Here is an 18598-nt window from a genome sequence, read left to right on the forward strand (position 1 = left end):
CGTAATGACGTTGAACATAATGATAAATCCAATGCGCTTGGACGAGCCGGTGGTTTCGGAACACGTGTCATATCTCCATTGTTCAAAACAGTCATATTAAAATTGTCACAAAGATTATAAATCAAAGTGGAGCGGTTATCGTTGTAAGATGAACCCCAAGCTACACCATGAGAGTTAAAATCTCCCAATATTAAACGGGGTGAGGGTAGAAGTTCGACAATATCAGAAAGCATTTGTTGTCTAATTAGTGCTTTAGGAGGGATATATACAGAAGCAATGCAGAGATCTTTGTCTTGTATGTTAATTTGACAAGCTACACATTCGATGCCTTGAATTGAAGGTAAATTAATTTTATAAAAAGAATAACACTTTTTAATCCCTAAAAGTACACCTCCATAGGGAATATCTTGATCTAATCGTACGATATTGTAATTGTTGAAATTGAGATTGATATCTGAAGTGAGCCATGTTTCACAAATAGAAAACACATCACATTTCAAATTATTAATCATAGCTTTGAATGAATCAAGTTTAGGTATGATACTTCTGCAATTCCATTGTAAAATATGTATAAAATCATTAGTCTCAGACGATAAGTTAGTCATCGAAGGATATTAAAGTAGAAATGAGGGGCCATTGAGAGGTAAGCTGCTTTAAAAATGTTTTGAAAACAGGGAGTAATGAATGAATAAATTTGCTGAAAGGGTCCGGTAAGTTTAATGATTCAAGAATCCAGTTTACTACATGAGAAAATTTCAGAATTCCTGATTTTGTTTGTTTATTTGAAGGTGTGAATGAGCTATCACAGTTTTTGGGTGATAGTGGTGTAAACTCTTGTGTTGACTTTAAATTTAAAATTCTAGAGGAAGTTTGATTTGATTTTTCAGTATCGTGATTAGATTTGGGAACATTACCATTTCTATTAAATGATATTTTAGGCCCCTTGTTGGGAAGTTTTGGGGAAGAAAGATTTTTCCTTTTTCTAGACCAACCAGGGTTTGAAAAAGAAGGACCAGCAAGAGGAACATCGCAGTCCGTCTCATCAGAGGACAATAAATCATAAATATTAGAAGAAATAAGAGAATTTGTTTCCGATTGCTTAAGGAGATCAGAATAACTGCGTTTAGCGCGGTCTTTAAGAGATCGTTTCATTTTAATTTTATGTTGAATGAATAAGGAACAATTTGAGAGTTCATGTTTAGTTTCACCACAGTAATAACAATTATTATTTTCTTGATTGCAAGAGTCATCAAGATGGTTACCCCCACATTTACCGCATCGACTTTTATTGCAACAGTAGGCAGAAGTATGGCCTAACTGTTTGCAATTGGTGCAGTTCATGACTCGTGGAATATACAGGCGAACGGGTACAAGGACATTGTGAATCGAGATGTGAGATGGTAAAGCAGATCCAGCGAATGTGACACGAAATGAATCTGAGGGGGAATATATTTTCTTCCCTTCTACAAAGGACACGGATCTCAATTGTAGACAATCGAGAATTTTAACCGTTGGAATGGAAGTGTTCTTGAAATATCCAACACCGTCTTTTAAAAGAAATTCACTGGATAAGCTGGAATCGGTAACAACACCGTCAATTTCTACATCTCGAGCGGGAACATAAACATGATATTCCCGGGTGAAAAACTCCGAAGTAGCAGTTTTATTAGCTTGAGTAAGGTCTTTAACCACAACTCTTAATTTGTTAGGTCTGACCTTAGAAATTTCAATGATAGACTTGAAATGAGACTCTAAATCTTTAGATATCTGAATGATGTTTAAGGGCTTTGATTTGGGCCCTATTTTTGGTCGGAAATAAACAACAAATGAACCAGTCGATCCGTCTGGATACAGTTTAACGCGTGAGGGAATTGAGGAAACAGTGGAAAAAGGGTCAGGAGGTTTAGGTGTAATAGAAACAGGATCGGCCAAATTTTTTTCATCCACTTCCATTGTGTGTAAAAGAGCACACTATGGTAGGGCAACAAAAAATGCAAATGGATACAAATATAATAAATTAAGTTCTATACTTAGCTGTTATAATAAAAGAAATCTTGATCTTTAAATTTCTTGGTGTACTTGAATTGTCGTTGATCTTTCGAAACCTTCGAACCCCTTGAAAACTCTGATTCCTGTATCCTGTAGAGCAGCAAATCTTGAATAGCTCTGGATCTCTTGGAATCTTCAAATCTCTTGAATACTGATGGCGGTATCCTGTAGAGTTGCAAATCCTGGTATTTCCAATATTGAATCAATACTTCAGATCTGCAATTATAAAGAAAATTAATGACGGTAGCAGGTGTAAATAAATGCGACACTTCCCAAGCGAAGGTTGCTGAGCAATGTTAGATACATTCTTTTGTCCGATTATATAAGCCAGAGCACTGTGTGTACAATCAAGTGTTTGCAAAGGACATTATTGTGGTGAATAAAACGAATTAATTGTCTGGTACAACATTCGAATGAACAAGTACAAGTGTCTTAGAAAGTAGATTTTTCCAGTTTCCACCGTTGCATGTACTTTTAAGACACTTGAAATGGAAAACATTTTTCAAATATTCGAATTCCATGTAGGTACCACCCGTGTGTGATTTTGCAAATGACATGAAAGCATTCAACATTTTCCGCGAGACACAATCTTAATTTTGGTTGAGATAATTTTTTTTGTACAGAGTAGTTTTTTGATACATTTTGTAATTTTTTTTTGTAATATCTTGCTATTTTACATATAATTTTTCCAATTCAACATTGCCACCCTAACGACAATGATATAACAAATATTACACGGTGCTCCCACAAACCGTTATTATGAAAAAATGCACCAAAGATTCTGAGTACACCATTCGATTCGTTATGACGTCCGGAATCTCTGGTGAAAATTTCAAAATCATCGTACGGTACATTTTTGAGTAATGCCCTTTTGAAGGTCGTGAAATACAAAAAAATGATATTAAAACGACGAAATACTTGTTGTAAAGCACGTTTTTCAACCACCATTTTATGAAATACATTAAAAAAAAAGTTTCTGCACATTCCAAGTATTATATTTCAAGAAATTGGCATTAGGTGAAAAGATTTATTTGAAAATCCCACTGTGCACAGTGATCAAAATTCGAAAAATCCTGATCGCTTCAGATTTGACTGTGAAAATTTGATTTTATGTACTCAATGTCTTCAGCAAAATTGTTTCATGGAATAAGGCCTTACTTTTGGCGTTTTTGGTTTTTCGATCAATCCACCAAACAGTTAGATAAAAAAATATTTTTTCTAATTTTCAATATACCAGGTTGCTTCCTTCAGCAAAGTTGTGGAAAAATTCAAAAGAAAATCAATTGCCGAATACTGCGATGTCCTATCTGTACGTTGAACACGACAAAATAGAGGTTTTTGTGGAAATTTTCATAGTCAAATCTAGAACGATCACGATTTTTCGAATTTAGACCACTGTGCACGGTGGGATTTTCAAATAAATCTTTCCACCAATTGTAAATGTCTTGAAATATAATACTTGGAATGTGTAGAAACTGTTTTGGAAGATGTTTCATAAAATTGTGGCTGAAAAACTTGCTTTACACTGAGTATTTTGTCGTTTTGATATCACTTTTAGTACTTTACGACCTTCACAAGGGCATTACTCTAAAATGTACCGTACGATGATTTTGAAGTTTCGACCAGAGATTCTGGACGTTATAACGAATCGAATGGTGTACTCAGATTCTTTGGTGCATTTTTTTATAATAACGGTCTCTGGGAGCACCGTGATTATATTTTCAGGAATTTTTCTATTGGTATTCAGTGTAAAGTGATTTTTTTCATTTTATTCTCATTTTTACACAATATTATGAACCACCCTATGTCGAATAAATGAACCACCCTAATGAAACATAATGTATTCGATGCTAGTTATAGTGTATATCATTATACAAGCTGTTTCAAGAGACTAGTGATCAATTTCGAAAGATAAACTCTAATCATTTTGAACTCCGCCTTCCACAATTGATAAAACCACTAAGTCCCAGAGAGCAGATTTTTGCAAAAAAAAAAAATTTCAGATGACACCAATTCTCGACGTTTCATGAAATTTTAAGTCATTTGGCATTTTCGGCAAAAATTTCGAAAACCGAAATTTCACGTACCCACTTCCCCCCCCCCCCCCCCCTTGGGTGATTTTTCGGTTTTCAAAAAGGACAAACTTCAATCGCTTGCGCCACCCCATTCTAAGTCCGATTGGCTGATTGGCGATTGGCTACGATGATTGGCGCCCTAATATATGTATATATTTCGCAAGACGAAAAACAAATCAGAATTGACATGGCATTGAAATAATAGATTAAATATATCAAAATGCCCATTTATTTAAAATTTAAACTTTTTTAACGGAAACTACGTAATGTTAGCTTAACATTGATGATTGTTTGCAATTGGGAAAATACAAAATAAAAACAGTTGAAAATTTCAATTCAAATATTTTTTTTATTTTTTTACAGTGTATTATTTTTTTTGGATAGACAAAATAATAATTTACAACTTTTCCAAAGACACTTCAAACCGATCAAATAAACGGTCGTGTAATTGATGAAGGAAAAAAAAAACGGTCGTGTAAAAAGAAGGGTATAATCATATTACACACGAGCACGGATAAATAAAAAAGCATGCTTTTTCTCAGAGGCGGTATTGCTCACAATAGAACTGACACCCGGTCATAACGATGACATTAAAAACATGAACTTTTTTCGGATGGTGACAAAAAAAAAACTAAGACGGATAATTGAGTTTGATAAATTTCCCATAGAAAGTATTTATTTTAGCTATTTTGGAACATTAGGAACATTTGCCATGGTGACCGAAAACATGCGTGTAGGCATGTTTTTGAGTTCTTTCTTCGTTTTATTTACCAATTTCTCCTCAGTTTTCGCAATATAATTGTTGAAGTAGACCTTACACTCCAGGTTTGCCCAGAAATTATCGATGAGACGTAGCTGGGGAACGTTGGGCGAGTTCACCGACTGAGGTCAGCCACTCCATCTCCTTGCACGATCGCTTTGAGTATTGTCGGCCAGATCCGGCTAGAATACTGCGTCTTCATTCTAACGTTTGCACTAAAAATAATGAACAAAATTTGACGATTTTTCATGGGTTTACCTTTACACGCACTGACTAAATTACACCTGCAGCATTAATCATATTAGTTAACCCATGAGTCAGCAGAAAAAAATTGATAGTTCTTTCAGTCGAACTCTAACCGTGATGGCGAAAACAGTGAAGCTACTCCGTTTTGAAGTGTGCGCGCTCGAAGAACGATACCCCGTCGCGTCGAAAAAGGACATCGTGCGGCAGCTCTTGGACACCGTATACGCCCGTTCCAGCATTTACAACATCTTGGCACTATTGGACAACAATCAGTGCATTGAAAGAAAGCCCGGTTCAGGACGGCCGACGAGCCTGACCCCAGGGTGAGATAGGTTCTGCCGTTCATCACCACTGTCACGTCGCGATTCATCGGGAGAATTGACTTGACGCTGCTGCCCGTCCGTCATTGCCTGCAGCTATGAGACCAGTGGACGAAACTGCCGCTTTCTAACATGTATGTCCATGTTAGCCAGGTACTTTTTCACGGTTTGGCCGGTTGCACCGCCCGTTTTTCTTTTCAGCATCCTTTGGAGCTTCTTGTCGCTCAGGGTCGTTGGCCGTCCGGATCTGGGCTTTCTTTCGATGCTCTTATTGTTGTCCAGTAGTGTCAAGAGGTTGTAGATGCCGGAACGGGCGTATCCGGCGTCTAAAAAATGCCGCACGATGTCCGTTTTCGACGCGGCGGGGTACCATTTTTTGAACGTGCATACTTCTAAACGGAGAAGCCTTCACGGTTTCAGTTCGACTAATAGAGCTGTCAATTTTTTTCTGCTGACTCATGGGTTACTATGATTGATGCTGCATGGGTATTTTTGCCAGTATCTGTGAAGGTGATCGCATGAAAAACCAACGATTCTGGTCGCAATGAGGAAGTCCATACAAAAAAAGTGTTTGATTTGACGACATAAATTCAGTTCAAAATACTCAAAACTACATGCACACAAGCGCCACGTAGAAGCCCAATTCCATACCAAACTGTATACCAACTAAAGGCATTTTTCTTCCTAAACAACTTTTCAAATGGTTGGATTCACGAGATAAATTGAGTTTAAAATACACAAAACCATCCAGTTTTCCACGAGCGGTAATGGTGGATAGTGCTCGCAGCCCATTTTGACGTTTTCTGCAGGCCGGGGAATTTTCAATCGCAGTAACGGAGTAAAAAATATAACAACGTCGTAGCATAGCATAGCAACTTAAACAAACAATATGCGTTTTGTTATTTGAATTTCGCTGTGTGCATGCATCGATCACAATAAACACAACTGTTTAATAAAGTTGCTATGCTACTTTGCAAAATTATTATGTTTTTCTCTCCGTTACTGCGATTGAAAATTAACCGACCTACAGAAAACGCTATTACCGCTCGTGGAATGCTGGATATGCACACTAGCGTCACGTTGCGTCCAAATTCCAAATCAAATTTGCACCAACTGAAAGCCCTTGATATCCCGAACAACTTTGCTGAAGATCGCCACTTTCTAGGTTGTCGGAATCACGAGCTAGGGTAACATTATGTCGCGAATTTTAGGTGAAAAGAAACACTTTTGGAGGTGTTGCAACATTTAAACTGGGTGTTGCAATACTCAGTGAAGCGACTTCAAACTTATGACGGGTAGTGTATAAATCAAATTTACGTAGCCGAGTACCTATTCTTAATAAAATTTTTGACGTAGAGCTATGTTTTTCTCTAGCCTACCACAAGGAGATGAAATTAGTTCCTTTTTAAATGCTTAACTAGGTTTGTTTTCAACCGATTTCCGTCATTCTTGCAGCAATCGATTGGAAAATCATACACGCCTCCGACAAAATGCAGAAAAATGTTGTTTGATTATGTGAACTATTATACTATTGAAAATTGGCAAGCCTTGTTTAAACAAAATACTACGTCCTCTGATCGGTCGTTAGCTGGCTTTCCCTGAGAAGGTCGACAGAATAGTATACCTAGTTAGCCGTAGCGTAGCGGATCGTGGCAATAGCAGTAGTGATTTGCGCCTGTATCAGCTGGCTTTCCGAATTCGCTTTCGGCTTAAACAAATTACTCACATATTTCAGCAGCAATCATTTCGATTTGCCGGTTGAAAGTTTCGGCCTTCTGTTCCTGCGATGGATCTTAGCAATCTAATTCTGCCGTGGTCGTCAAATTTACTAAGTGTGAAAACAGTTTTATAGTGTGTGTTGTAAGAGTGCCTTTATTTCCCCACTGTTGGGGCAGCACAAAGCCTGCAATCTGCATATCAGATTTTGACCAGCAAACTGCCCTGTTAGAACACCGATTAATTCGACTTTACAGAAATTATTTGAAGTCGATTCAAACAATCAGCATGAACAGAATTTTGTCGTCTCCCAGTTGCTCAGTTACAACATGATGCAACATGCAACCGAGGAGACTACTTCGGCAGGTCTACAAGCAACATTTTCCATCGAATTAACAGTGATTGTATTGTTCCTTAACAATTTCTATTGAAAATCGCATATCGTTTTCACCAGTTAGAAACGAATTAAATTTCAAATTCAATCAACCGATTCCTGATGTGGCGCCATATTTCGGCAGCCACATATCTACTGTGCGTCCTTTTTCCATCATCTGCATATTTTTCTAACGCGCTTTATTTTAATCTTTTCCCGTTTGTTTTTTCTTCCTTTCTCTCCTTCGCAGTTCTCTGAATGGGAAGATCATCATGATAATAACGCACCGGATGAAGGTAAGCTTATATGTGAACCCCACGCATTTTTGTCATGCCGTAATACCCAACCAACAGCTATCGAGGCAGATGATGTACGGACAGAAAAGAAAAATGAAAAAACGTCTTTCGCCATCGGGTGGATTATTTGCTTATTGATGTACGCTCATATTTTACCCTGCCGCATATTCGATCTCATCGACAGAGCGATTTTATCGAAAAAGCGATTCTGTTTTGTAAACAACAAGAAACCTCGTGAAAAGTTTCATCACCAGCCACCACCGACCGAAGAGGTAAAGAATGGATGCCCATCAGCACACCATGTTGAAAGGATGTTTTAACACCTGAATCGCGCTGCTTGTTAGTAACAGCTAACAATTTGTTTAACAGGACTTGACACCCCAGTTGTCAGCCGAAGGCTGTCAAACTTTAGGCACATGATTGTATCCAAAAGATCCAGAGGGTAACCACTGTTTTTACTAGTTAATTTAGTTCCGGTAAGCGTATCTCAGACCGATCGCTGAATAGATGTAGTCAGAGTTTTCTTGGTCCTTGGCATTTGCAACCCACATCATCACTTTCTTCAATGAAGATATCTGTGAACGTCTCATTCCCTTCAGTTGGAGAATTACCAGTCCCAAAATGAATTAAAGCATTATTCTGATATGTATTCCATTGTTTTTGGATGATACATGGAAGAAAAGTTACTCCTCTGACTAAATGTGAATACATGTTTGCATGTGACAGATGGCACTAGAATGTGTTTGATAGGAAGGAAACAAAACGAAACATCTGACGTATGATCCATTTGTTGGGTTTCGAAGCGGGGAAAAGTTCTAACCTTGTTTCGTTGAAGTTGCCTTACTCAAAAATATTTTTTTTTCTGATACGGCTTTTACCCTTCGTCAGCAGAGTATGATGTGCTCAATTGCACTATGCTAGGCGAAAAGTATATTTATTTCTAATTATATTTCCATCTCGATTGATTGGAATCGAATTAAATATGTGCCAGCCTTTCCGAGAAGAAGTGTAAGCCTTGAAAAAGTTGTTTGGCCTATATTTATCGTTCGAGGCAAACGAACGTTCTTCGACCTAAGGCAGTGAGTCTCGAGGCAAATGTGTCGTCTCCGTGTAACTTTTGAGAAACTCGGTAGTATCCGCTCGACGGGAGCCGGAACAGAAAGGTCGAGGTTTTACGAGTGGAACTCATCTTTATAGAAGAGCAAATATCAGTTGATGTTGGAAAAGAATTGAAAAATCCTTACTGCCTGCTTAAATCTCGTCCATAAACGACCTCTTTCCACTTCCACCCGACCGTGATGGCCAATCGCTGCCGCAAGCCACTGACTGTGTGCTAGGATTAACAGAACGGTGGCGTACCGCTCTCGTGTGTAAGGATAAATTGGAATTTGATATTTTATGTCAAACAATAAATTTATCGACACCTCCCAAGCGATTCTTGGTCGTGCTTGTGGACGGGCAGAAGCAACACTCTTGACCACTTGCCGTAATCCTTGATACTACATGACTGCGAATGCGAGTGTCGTACGTGCACGCTCGTTGGGGTCGAGCATTTGACCAAACGAAGCAGTAAATTGTTCCTTGCTCAACATAATTCTCGTTGGGAAAGATTATGGTGTTGAGTAGCAGCAAAACCCAACTAAGACCAGCTGTTGGGAATCGCTGCAAAATAGTACTGCACGAGACAAAGAGAGGCAATAAATCATTTTTTAGCTCCTTTATCCCAGAAGATACTCGCTGCTCGGGGGCTCGCCAGCTGCCGTTGTGGAGGGATCGTTGCCACTGTTACTCCTGTCGTTTATTATATTCCACTGGAACTTGTTGGAAGTTGGTCAGCGAACTCCCAATATTTTTTATTGTTTTGTTTGTAACAGCAGAGTGTAGTTTTTCTTCCAAGAAAGAAAACATTAACTTTGAATTGCTTATTGAAGCGCGTGCTTGTGTAAGGTCACTGTCACAGTGACGACAGGAATAAATCATCGTCCGGGTGCTTCGTTTGCATATTTGATGCGTTGCTTCCAACTTTACGCACTGTTTTTTAAACAAGGATTCCACTTTGTAGTCCACGGTTCGTGAAGAGTCTTTTGAAGAAGATTCAAATTGGGATTGAAAATATACCCGAAAAGCAACTTGTACCACTTTGACTAGATGAGCCTGTAAATGTAATTTGTTTTACGTCACGTTGAAGCGGCGGAGACTAAAATCATTTTAATCATTGTATTTTCTTCCAAGAGCGCAGGATTTCCTACACATCTTATTGAAAATTTAGAGATGTGAGTTGTTGTTGTTGTAAAAATACAATTTTTCGAACGTGAAAAGTGTGTTTGGTTTGCATTAACTATCAACGACTTTTTCGAATCTAAAAATGATTGAATTTCGTGAAATTTCGAGAACACATGAAACGACCTTTCAAACATTATGTCATGAAAGGAATCGTAATTGCTGCAAAGCTCAAAAAAATCTTTTTTTAGCATTATTGACATTTTACCAAATATTATCCTTTTGAACGATTTTGCCATTTGTGCTATTTTTGTCATTTTGAATATATTTTTGAACATGTTTCTCAGATTGTTTGTATTTTTCATATGTGTGACATTTTTAACATTGACATAATCTACCTCACCGATTTGTTTTGCTACGATCATACTCGTAAATGCTATAGTTGTTCTTTATCGAAAAGTGTCAGACTAGTATTTTTTGTTTGGTCTTTAAGGTGACACTTTCTATCATAAAATTGCCGTATAAACTGACTGTTTTCAAAATTTCAATTTTCTGTAAATTCCTGTAAATTTCGGTGACACTGGGTATTTCAAAAATGCGTCAAAAGCTCCCAGCCACTCCAACAAGAACGATAATCGTGCGCCTTCTTTCACTGTTGGATTGGTGGAGACGTTAGGTTAACCAGTCGACAGCGTTCTTGGGAACGAGTTTAGGGGAAAATTCGGATGTAGAGCTCGATAGTAGGTGATATAATAGCGAAAAATTTTCTGCTACAAAACTGTGCAATATGATACAGCGCATATTTTCCTGTCATCACAGAATAGGGTGACCCCAATTTTCGATCAAAATCAGCATCCACATTTTTTATCTTTGCGGATAGAGTTGAACGATGTTCTACAATGTTGTGGCTCCGTCAATTTTTCGCAATTTTGTAGAAGAAAGGTTTTTTCTATCTTTCAAAATAACCGATTTAGAGCTAAATTTTATGTACCGTAGAATTTTCCGAAGAGACAAAATAAAATAGCTGGTAATGTTGGATCTAAAAAAGTTTAATAGGTCGGGAGGTTGACTGTCATCCTCATATGTGAAGGAGAGCGAATTATTTTATCTCAGTGATTAGTGTATGAACACTATATTCGGGGTGTTCAGCATTGCTCATACAGCACTTTATGTGTCTTCTGATTAAATGTAACAAGGCCAAAAAGATTAGTTAAATAAACAGGGGAAAAAGTGAGCATGTAAAGTCAAAAATTTTCTGTTGTTTTATTTTTTTCCTTAAATCGAAAATAGTCCCGGATTCGTTCGATTGTTCAAAACTCTATATGTGTTAAATTTTTTCTTAAGGTCTGTTGAATTCATTTGAATTTCTTATTAACAGTGAGATTGATTTCAACGGCCCCTTAATAGTTAGTTAAAAAATATACACCGATATAAAATCAACAACGTCTGAACTGAACGAGCTTGGTTGTATTTAAAAGGTGTCTGCTAGACTGGCCCAAAATTGCATAATGTCTGAAAAACCTGGGGACTCTGAAACAATCTTCAATATGGCAACAAGTCTGGAAAATGCTGTTCAGAGGGTGCACAAGCTCGATTTTTGAAACTAAAAGACAGGTTTTTCAGGATTTTCTTTTTTTTAGTTCTAGCACTTCAAATTTCAATAAAATTCTGTGTCACAAAATTTCCAACGGATTCTTCAGGGGTTTAAACTATAAGCCAGATTTTTTCAGAGCAATTCAGGGTCCCAAGCATGAATTATTGTTTTTTAAATTATTGGAAAAGTTTTTCAACATTTCACAGTTCAATCGTTTAAAGTTCTATATCGTCAGATAATTGGAAGTTTTATGAAAAATAACTTTGCCGAAGATAGAATAGGTTATCTTGAACCCCATCTAAGTAATTCGTGATTCACTGCGATGAACATAATGCACTTTTTCCAACTTTTCAATTGATTATTAATTTGAGTAATCAAAAACTATCATTTTTGATTTTGCGTTTTACAACGTTTCTTGCAACCGTTAATAGTGCTTTTTTCCTATTTTCATCGGACTTTCGATCAGAACCATTGCAGTCAACTGCTATTCCGAGTGCTCGCTCCGCTGTATTGTTTATCACCGTTAGTGAACTACATTTTTTTCTTTACTTCATTATAATCCTTTCGTAAATCCCAGTATGCAGGATTTCCTTTCAAAAAACCGCAGTCTAGCTGCAACATTTGAAAAAACTCTTTCGAATTTTCAAACCTTTTTGAGCCTAGTACTTCTTAATCCACATAACGAGCATAACTTTATCCAAACTCGCAAGCTGTGCACTTGTGAAGTTCGACACGTTAAGCTAAATTTAAGGTTTTAACTTAAGGGGTTATATCTACCAAATGATAAAAAAAGCAAGGCTTTTTTCATGATTTTTTTCATAGGACATTTGAGATTTAAGGTATATAAATAATATATCATTGGATTGAGCAACTCTTGCAGAATAGAAAAATATTTTTATTGCTATTTTTGTTACATAAGGGCGGCTGTGCAGCGATTGCAGTAGAAGTTGGGCCCAATTCCACCTATAACCAAAACAAAAATTTTTTCATTATCTACATAAGTGTCGCTAGTGAAGTACACATGATTATATTTTCAGAATTTTTCTTCGCAAAATGGCAACGGTTTGAAAAAAAAAGTTCTGTTTCGACAAAAAAAATCGACTTTGATTGTTTATAACTTTAGTTGTTGTTAATCAATCGCTTAAATCGTGTGTACTTCACTAGATAATCTAATGAAGTAGCTACAGTTAAAATTTCAAGTCAGTCGGATGTAAACTTTTTCAGTTCTACTGCTCGCCGATTTTGAAAACATGGTTTTGAGAAAAACGCGTTTAATGTTTCAAAATGCTATAATTCTTAAGAATCGCAATAACAAAGCCCCTAATAATTTTTTTACCTTCAGTCAGCTATCCCTGCGCCGTAAAGTTGTCCTTCCTGGGTTTTATTTTCCACTTCTTCCGTTTTTGTCATCTGACTCGCCTAGCCTCTTTCGCGATGTCGGACATGGAAAAATTCAAACAAAGAATGTACACAACGAGAACGGCTGATCGACTAAACAAAAGGAAATTGTGAGTAAACACGTTCTGTAGAGACGCTATAGCGGTCGAAATTTGATGCAGAGACCTCTATACTTCAAATTTTAAACACGATAACGATCGTAGGTAACTTCTGTTAGTTTACAAAGCCTCGAAATAAGAAGAAAAACGAGCATCGCCAAATTAAACGAAAAATGTGATTTTGGAGTATAAAAGTTGTTCGGTAAAAATTGATTTAAATAAACTTTGAGTTTAGATCTGTACTTGAGCGATGTAGATTTTTATTCTTGGATAGTTTTAGCATGATTTAGGCCAATAAAAATAAATGGCGAAAAAAAAATTTTTTTGGTAGCTATTATAACCCCTTAATCTATAAGTCGTTTCAATATAGATTTTTTTAACATGAAACAATATAGGAAAATACTTTTTGAATTGAAATGTCGACTTCGTACTTAAAATGCATAACGGCAAAAATAGTTTTATTGTCCACCTATTATGATTTATGAATTATAAAGTAACTCAAAATCGGTTGTTTTGAATGATAGGATTTTTTTTAACATACAGCTTTGATTCAAACCTCGAGCAGTCTCAAACTTCGAACACTTCGGACTAAATTTCGATTTGTTATGACTAGTGTAATAAGAAGAATGATTATTATATACCATTTTGTTCCTTGGAATGTTCTTTACCTAGTGATGAACAGTTCTTTACTGTAGGAGCAGCAGGCGTTGAAAAAAGTGACAGTCAGTATTCAGAGGGTTTGCCTATCTACTGCCGGTACCCACATAACTGTCCCATATTGATTTTTGTCACTTTCGAGTTATGATAGGGAATCGACTTAATTGTTATCATATTTTCCGAAAAAAATCTAAAATTGATACTTTTATATGAAAAAAAACATGGAAAAATACCAAGTTGTGTTTGTCCCATACGGAAAGTACCCGCATTACAGTCTCACTGCATAGTGGTACAAACTGCGAACATATAATCTTGCTCCAGATTAGTGTATGTCGGATAATTTTAGGTATATAGAAGTATGTCATTCAATTATATGTGATGGGACAAAATATGTGAGTACTTTTGAAATGTACCCGCATATTTTGTTCCATATTGTTTTTTTTTTTCAAGTTATATAACGTAAAACCAATTCCACACATGTTTTTTTTTTGTGCTCGACGTTAAACTTATGGTGCCATGAAACTGTTATGCTCATTGGTTTTGGATGTAATTGCTTAAAATAACTGGATATCAGAAAATTCACGGATAATATTAAATCGCCGTTTTCTCAACATGTTGTTTTTCATTATGGGACAGTTATCCGGGTACCGGCAGTCTATCTCTTAGCGATTACGTTGAAGTGCTCGGAATTTGAATCAAACTCGGGTTTTGAATTTCCGTTATTTTTATATACAAAACATGTTTAAATCTATATAAATAACACTGAATTGCAATAAAAATTAAATAACAAACATGCTAAGCCTTTGAGATCGGCGAGAAAACTCATTTTTCATTGATTCTTAAGTGCAAGAAATTACATCATAGCTTAAGTGTTCGAAATTTGATACAGGACGGTAGTTGCTTGAAATTAACATTGTAGAACAATCTTCAATTCTATTCACAAAGATACGAAAGTTTGATACCTGATTTCATAGAAAATGTTTGTCACCCTAATTTGTAATAACACAAAAATATCCTTTACGAACTAATAAGGTTTTTTTTTTCTTCGTTTCTAGTTTCGTAATGTAGGCAATGTATTTTATTATACGAGGATGCGCAAAATGAACAAGGACAAATGGTGCGATTTAGAATAAGAAAATAAATTTCTCATCCAGACGGGACTCGAACCTGCAATCTCCTGTGTCAAGAATAACCGACTCATCATAAGCAACAAAAAAAAAGGAAGTTTTCTATAAAATATGTCTAACGAGCTTTAGATCCAAATTACCCCATAAACTCGTTCTTTAGAACGCTACCGAATGTTTAGCGACCTAGCATTTCCACCAATTCAGAAAATTAAAGGAGGCGCATGCTTATCGTTCTTTTTGGAGTGAGTGGAAGTTTTGGACGCGTTTTCGAAATGGATAGAGGCACCACAATTCACTGGAATGATTATTTGCTATAATTTTTCATTTTTCTCCAGCTTTAGGTCGGCACCTGTGTTGTCTAGTGTTATTTAAAAGCTCTGGGCTCCGAGAATACTTCTTAAGTTAATTTCCGCTAATCACAAAAAACTTTGTGCTGTCATATAAATCAAATTCACTGGGCTGAGTGTCTTTCAATGTTAAAACCTTTTCTGGATAGTCCCGTCTGGATGCGGTATATTGTTCCAAGTCTGTATCATATTTTCAGTTCGCTTATTTTTCGCTTCCCCAGCTGCACACACTGTCTGCCTTTAATGAACCAGTAATGTTGTCCTTCCAAAAAAAGTATGCACTGTAAAAACTTTGAAAATAAGAAAAACAAAAACATTTAATATAAGAAAAATATTGACTTTCAAATAGTTACACTGGTCGACAAAATGAAAAAAAAAAAATGATTCCAAAAGCCGAAACCGGAAAAAAATGAAAGATCATAGTTATGCAACCATTCCTATGAATTTTGGTGCCCCTAACCATTACCAAAATGCGTCAACTTACGTGAGAATGTTGTATAGAAATTGCTCGCCGGGTTCGTCGCTTTAACGTTTTGTTTACGAGGAAACTTATTTAAGGCTCCGAAAAACGGTAATGGCTAGGGATACCAAAATTCACAGGAATGGTTGAATAGCTTATTTTTTCCGGTTTGAGCTTTTGGAGTGCACATGTGTTGAGCATTGTTATCAATGTTTAACTTAGCTTAGTTTCATAAATAAAAGATTTTTAAAAAGTCAAAAGACAATTAGCATAAACTGTATATCATTTGAATGCCTAATTAAAGCGTAATCCGAGCTGTTGTGGAGCGTTTTGGACACTCATATGGGTGTTTTGCCCCTAACGGAATTGAAAACAAAATTTTGAAGACCTTTTTAAATTTCACGATTTCGACGTATTTTAAAGATTTGTATGTTTCAGGACGAGCATGTTCGGTAAAAAACTGTTTTAACTTCAGTTTGAAGTGTTTTTTTTTTAATTGAATTCTGCATTAACGGACACGTAATGACAGATTTTTCTTAACGTGGGCATATTTCTCCTTTCGCCTGTGTGAGAGTCCAAGAATCCCAGATGGTCTCGAGGTACGATACTGGCCTAACAAGCCAGTCGTCGTAGGTTTGAGTCTCGGCTCGGGAGAGAGTGTCTGTAGGATCGTAGCGTTAGCCCCGCAATTGTCCTGTACAGTAAGCAGTCGGCTGCAAAGTCTGTTTATAAATAAACAGAAGGTCAAATTCCGAATCGGAATGTAGCACCAAGGAGAAAAAAATGAGTCCGAGATTCGTACAAAATCAAAGTAAGCTTCGTCTTTTCTTTTCTTCAGAACACGTGCTACATTAGCACGTGACTAAAGATGCTGTTCCAATTGCTTCGACGAAACCCTCAAAAATATCTTTTTATTCCATGTTTATGATAATAAAGAATGGAGAAAGGTCGACATGTAGAGGAGATGTAAAAGATATTAAACGTTCAATCAGCTCAACAGTTTGCAGAATGTTTGTGCCTTACTTCGTTATGATAACCAATATCCAACTGTTTATAACTTTCGCAGCCAAGCAGTTCAGAGAAAGCTGAAAATTGAACCTCGCTGTGAAGGTTTTTGAACCGCGCACGAAGAGCTATATCGATGAAAAAACTCCTCTACGTAGTTGATAACATTTCAATTCATATGGGTACCATTTTTTCATCACTTTAAATAGAACGACTTTGCAGAATTGTTCTACAAACTATGAAACAAATCACCACTTCTTTTCCTTTCATTCTATGTAGAACATTCTTTTTCATTTGCAACCCTATGTTCCGATTAATTATTCCCACTCACTTAGCATTTACCGATTTAAAAAAAATTCGACCGGGGAATAGGGTGAATTTAATTACCTAAACATTTTTATTTTGAGTGTTGATCAAAAGATACTGAATATACAACACTATATTATGATTATGTGTCCTCAAATACAACTGTCTCAAAAAACACGTACGTCTGTCAAATTCTCTAACTTTATCAAAAATCAAATTCTCTAACTTTATCAAAAATCAATCAAATTTGGTTTGAAAATATTCAAAGTGAATTCAATTTATGTTAATTACGTTAAATTTAGAGAACTGACTAAATTTGTTAAGGGTACCATACCATCAACACTGATGATTCACCAGAAAATTACAAAAGCTGGAATTCTTAAGCTAATTTTTGACCTTATACCACAAACCGAATAAAAAAATAGTCGAACGTTGATCAAATTTAGTTTTTTTTTTTTTTTTTTATAAAGGGGGGATTTGTTAGTAGCTTAAGTATTTATGATAAATATTAGTAAATAATGAGTATGTGTGTCCAATCACAAATGGTGACTTCTCAACACTGTTAGAAATTTGTAATTTTAATTGTTAGGATTTGTTTGCTTTCGCAATTAGGACTTATCATTCGTAGGGATTTAAACCTACTTGTCAGAAAAGGGGAAGTAAACTTACAACTAACTTAATTGCTAACTTATTGGCTATAAAGAGAGCTTATCGTAGCAATTGAGGATTGCAACGATTTTTGTCGAAAATTGTTAATAATTTTATTTGACATAGCTTCTAATGGTTCAACACCAGTAAGTCTATGTAATTCGAGTGTACCAAACCAAGGAGGACGCTTCAAAATCATTTTCAGAATTTTATTCTGAATCCTTTGAAGCGTTTTCTTCCTTGTTGAACAGCAACTTGACCAGATCGGTACAGCATAAAGCATTGCTGGTCTAAAAATTTGTTTGTAAATCAAAAGTTTGTTCTTTAAACAAAGTTTAGAATTCTTGTTAATGAGAGGATATAAACATCTCGTATATTTGATGCACTTGGCTTGTATACTCTCAATGTGCTCTTTGAAAATAAGTTTTTTATCATAAATTAGTCCCAAGTACTTAACCTTGTCGGACCAACTTAAAATAACCCCATTCATCTTGACAACGTGATTATTGTTTGGCTTGAGGAAAGAAGCCCTAGGCTTATGCGGAAAAATTATCATTTGAGTTTTAGAAGCATTGGGAGAGATTTTCCACTTTTGCAAGTAGGAAGAAAAAATATCTAAACTTTTCTGCAATCGACTGCATATGACACGAAGACTTTTTCCTTTTACGGAAATGCTTGTGTCATCGCAGAACAATGACTTTGTGCATCCTGGAGGCAAATCAGGAAGATCTGAAGTGAATATGTTGTACAGGACTGGACCCAAGACTGAACCTTGAGGTACACCTGCTCTGACAGGAAATCTATCAGATTTTGAATTCTGATAGACAACCTGCAGAGTTCGATCAGTAAGATAATTTTTTAAAATTTTGATTAGGAAAATTGGAAAGTTAAAAGTTTGCAATT

General features: G+C 36.2%; 1 protein-coding gene across 5 annotated transcripts in view; it reads left to right on the forward strand.

Annotated features, from left to right (window-relative positions):
* The window catches only part of LOC129733184 (transient receptor potential-gamma protein), a 204702-nt gene that overhangs the window by 146708 nt on the left and 39396 nt on the right, over positions 1-18598 (forward strand). For all 5 annotated transcript variants that reach the window (XM_055694814.1, XM_055694817.1, XM_055694818.1 and 2 more), the window contains exon 3: positions 7790-7835. The gene's annotated coding sequence lies outside the window, so the exon portion shown is untranslated. The remainder of the gene's footprint in view (positions 1-7789; positions 7836-18598) is intronic.

The sequence above is a fragment of the Wyeomyia smithii genome, chromosome 3, assembly GCF_029784165.1.
Source record: "Wyeomyia smithii strain HCP4-BCI-WySm-NY-G18 chromosome 3, ASM2978416v1, whole genome shotgun sequence".
Taxonomy (NCBI): Eukaryota; Metazoa; Arthropoda; class Insecta; order Diptera; family Culicidae; genus Wyeomyia; species Wyeomyia smithii.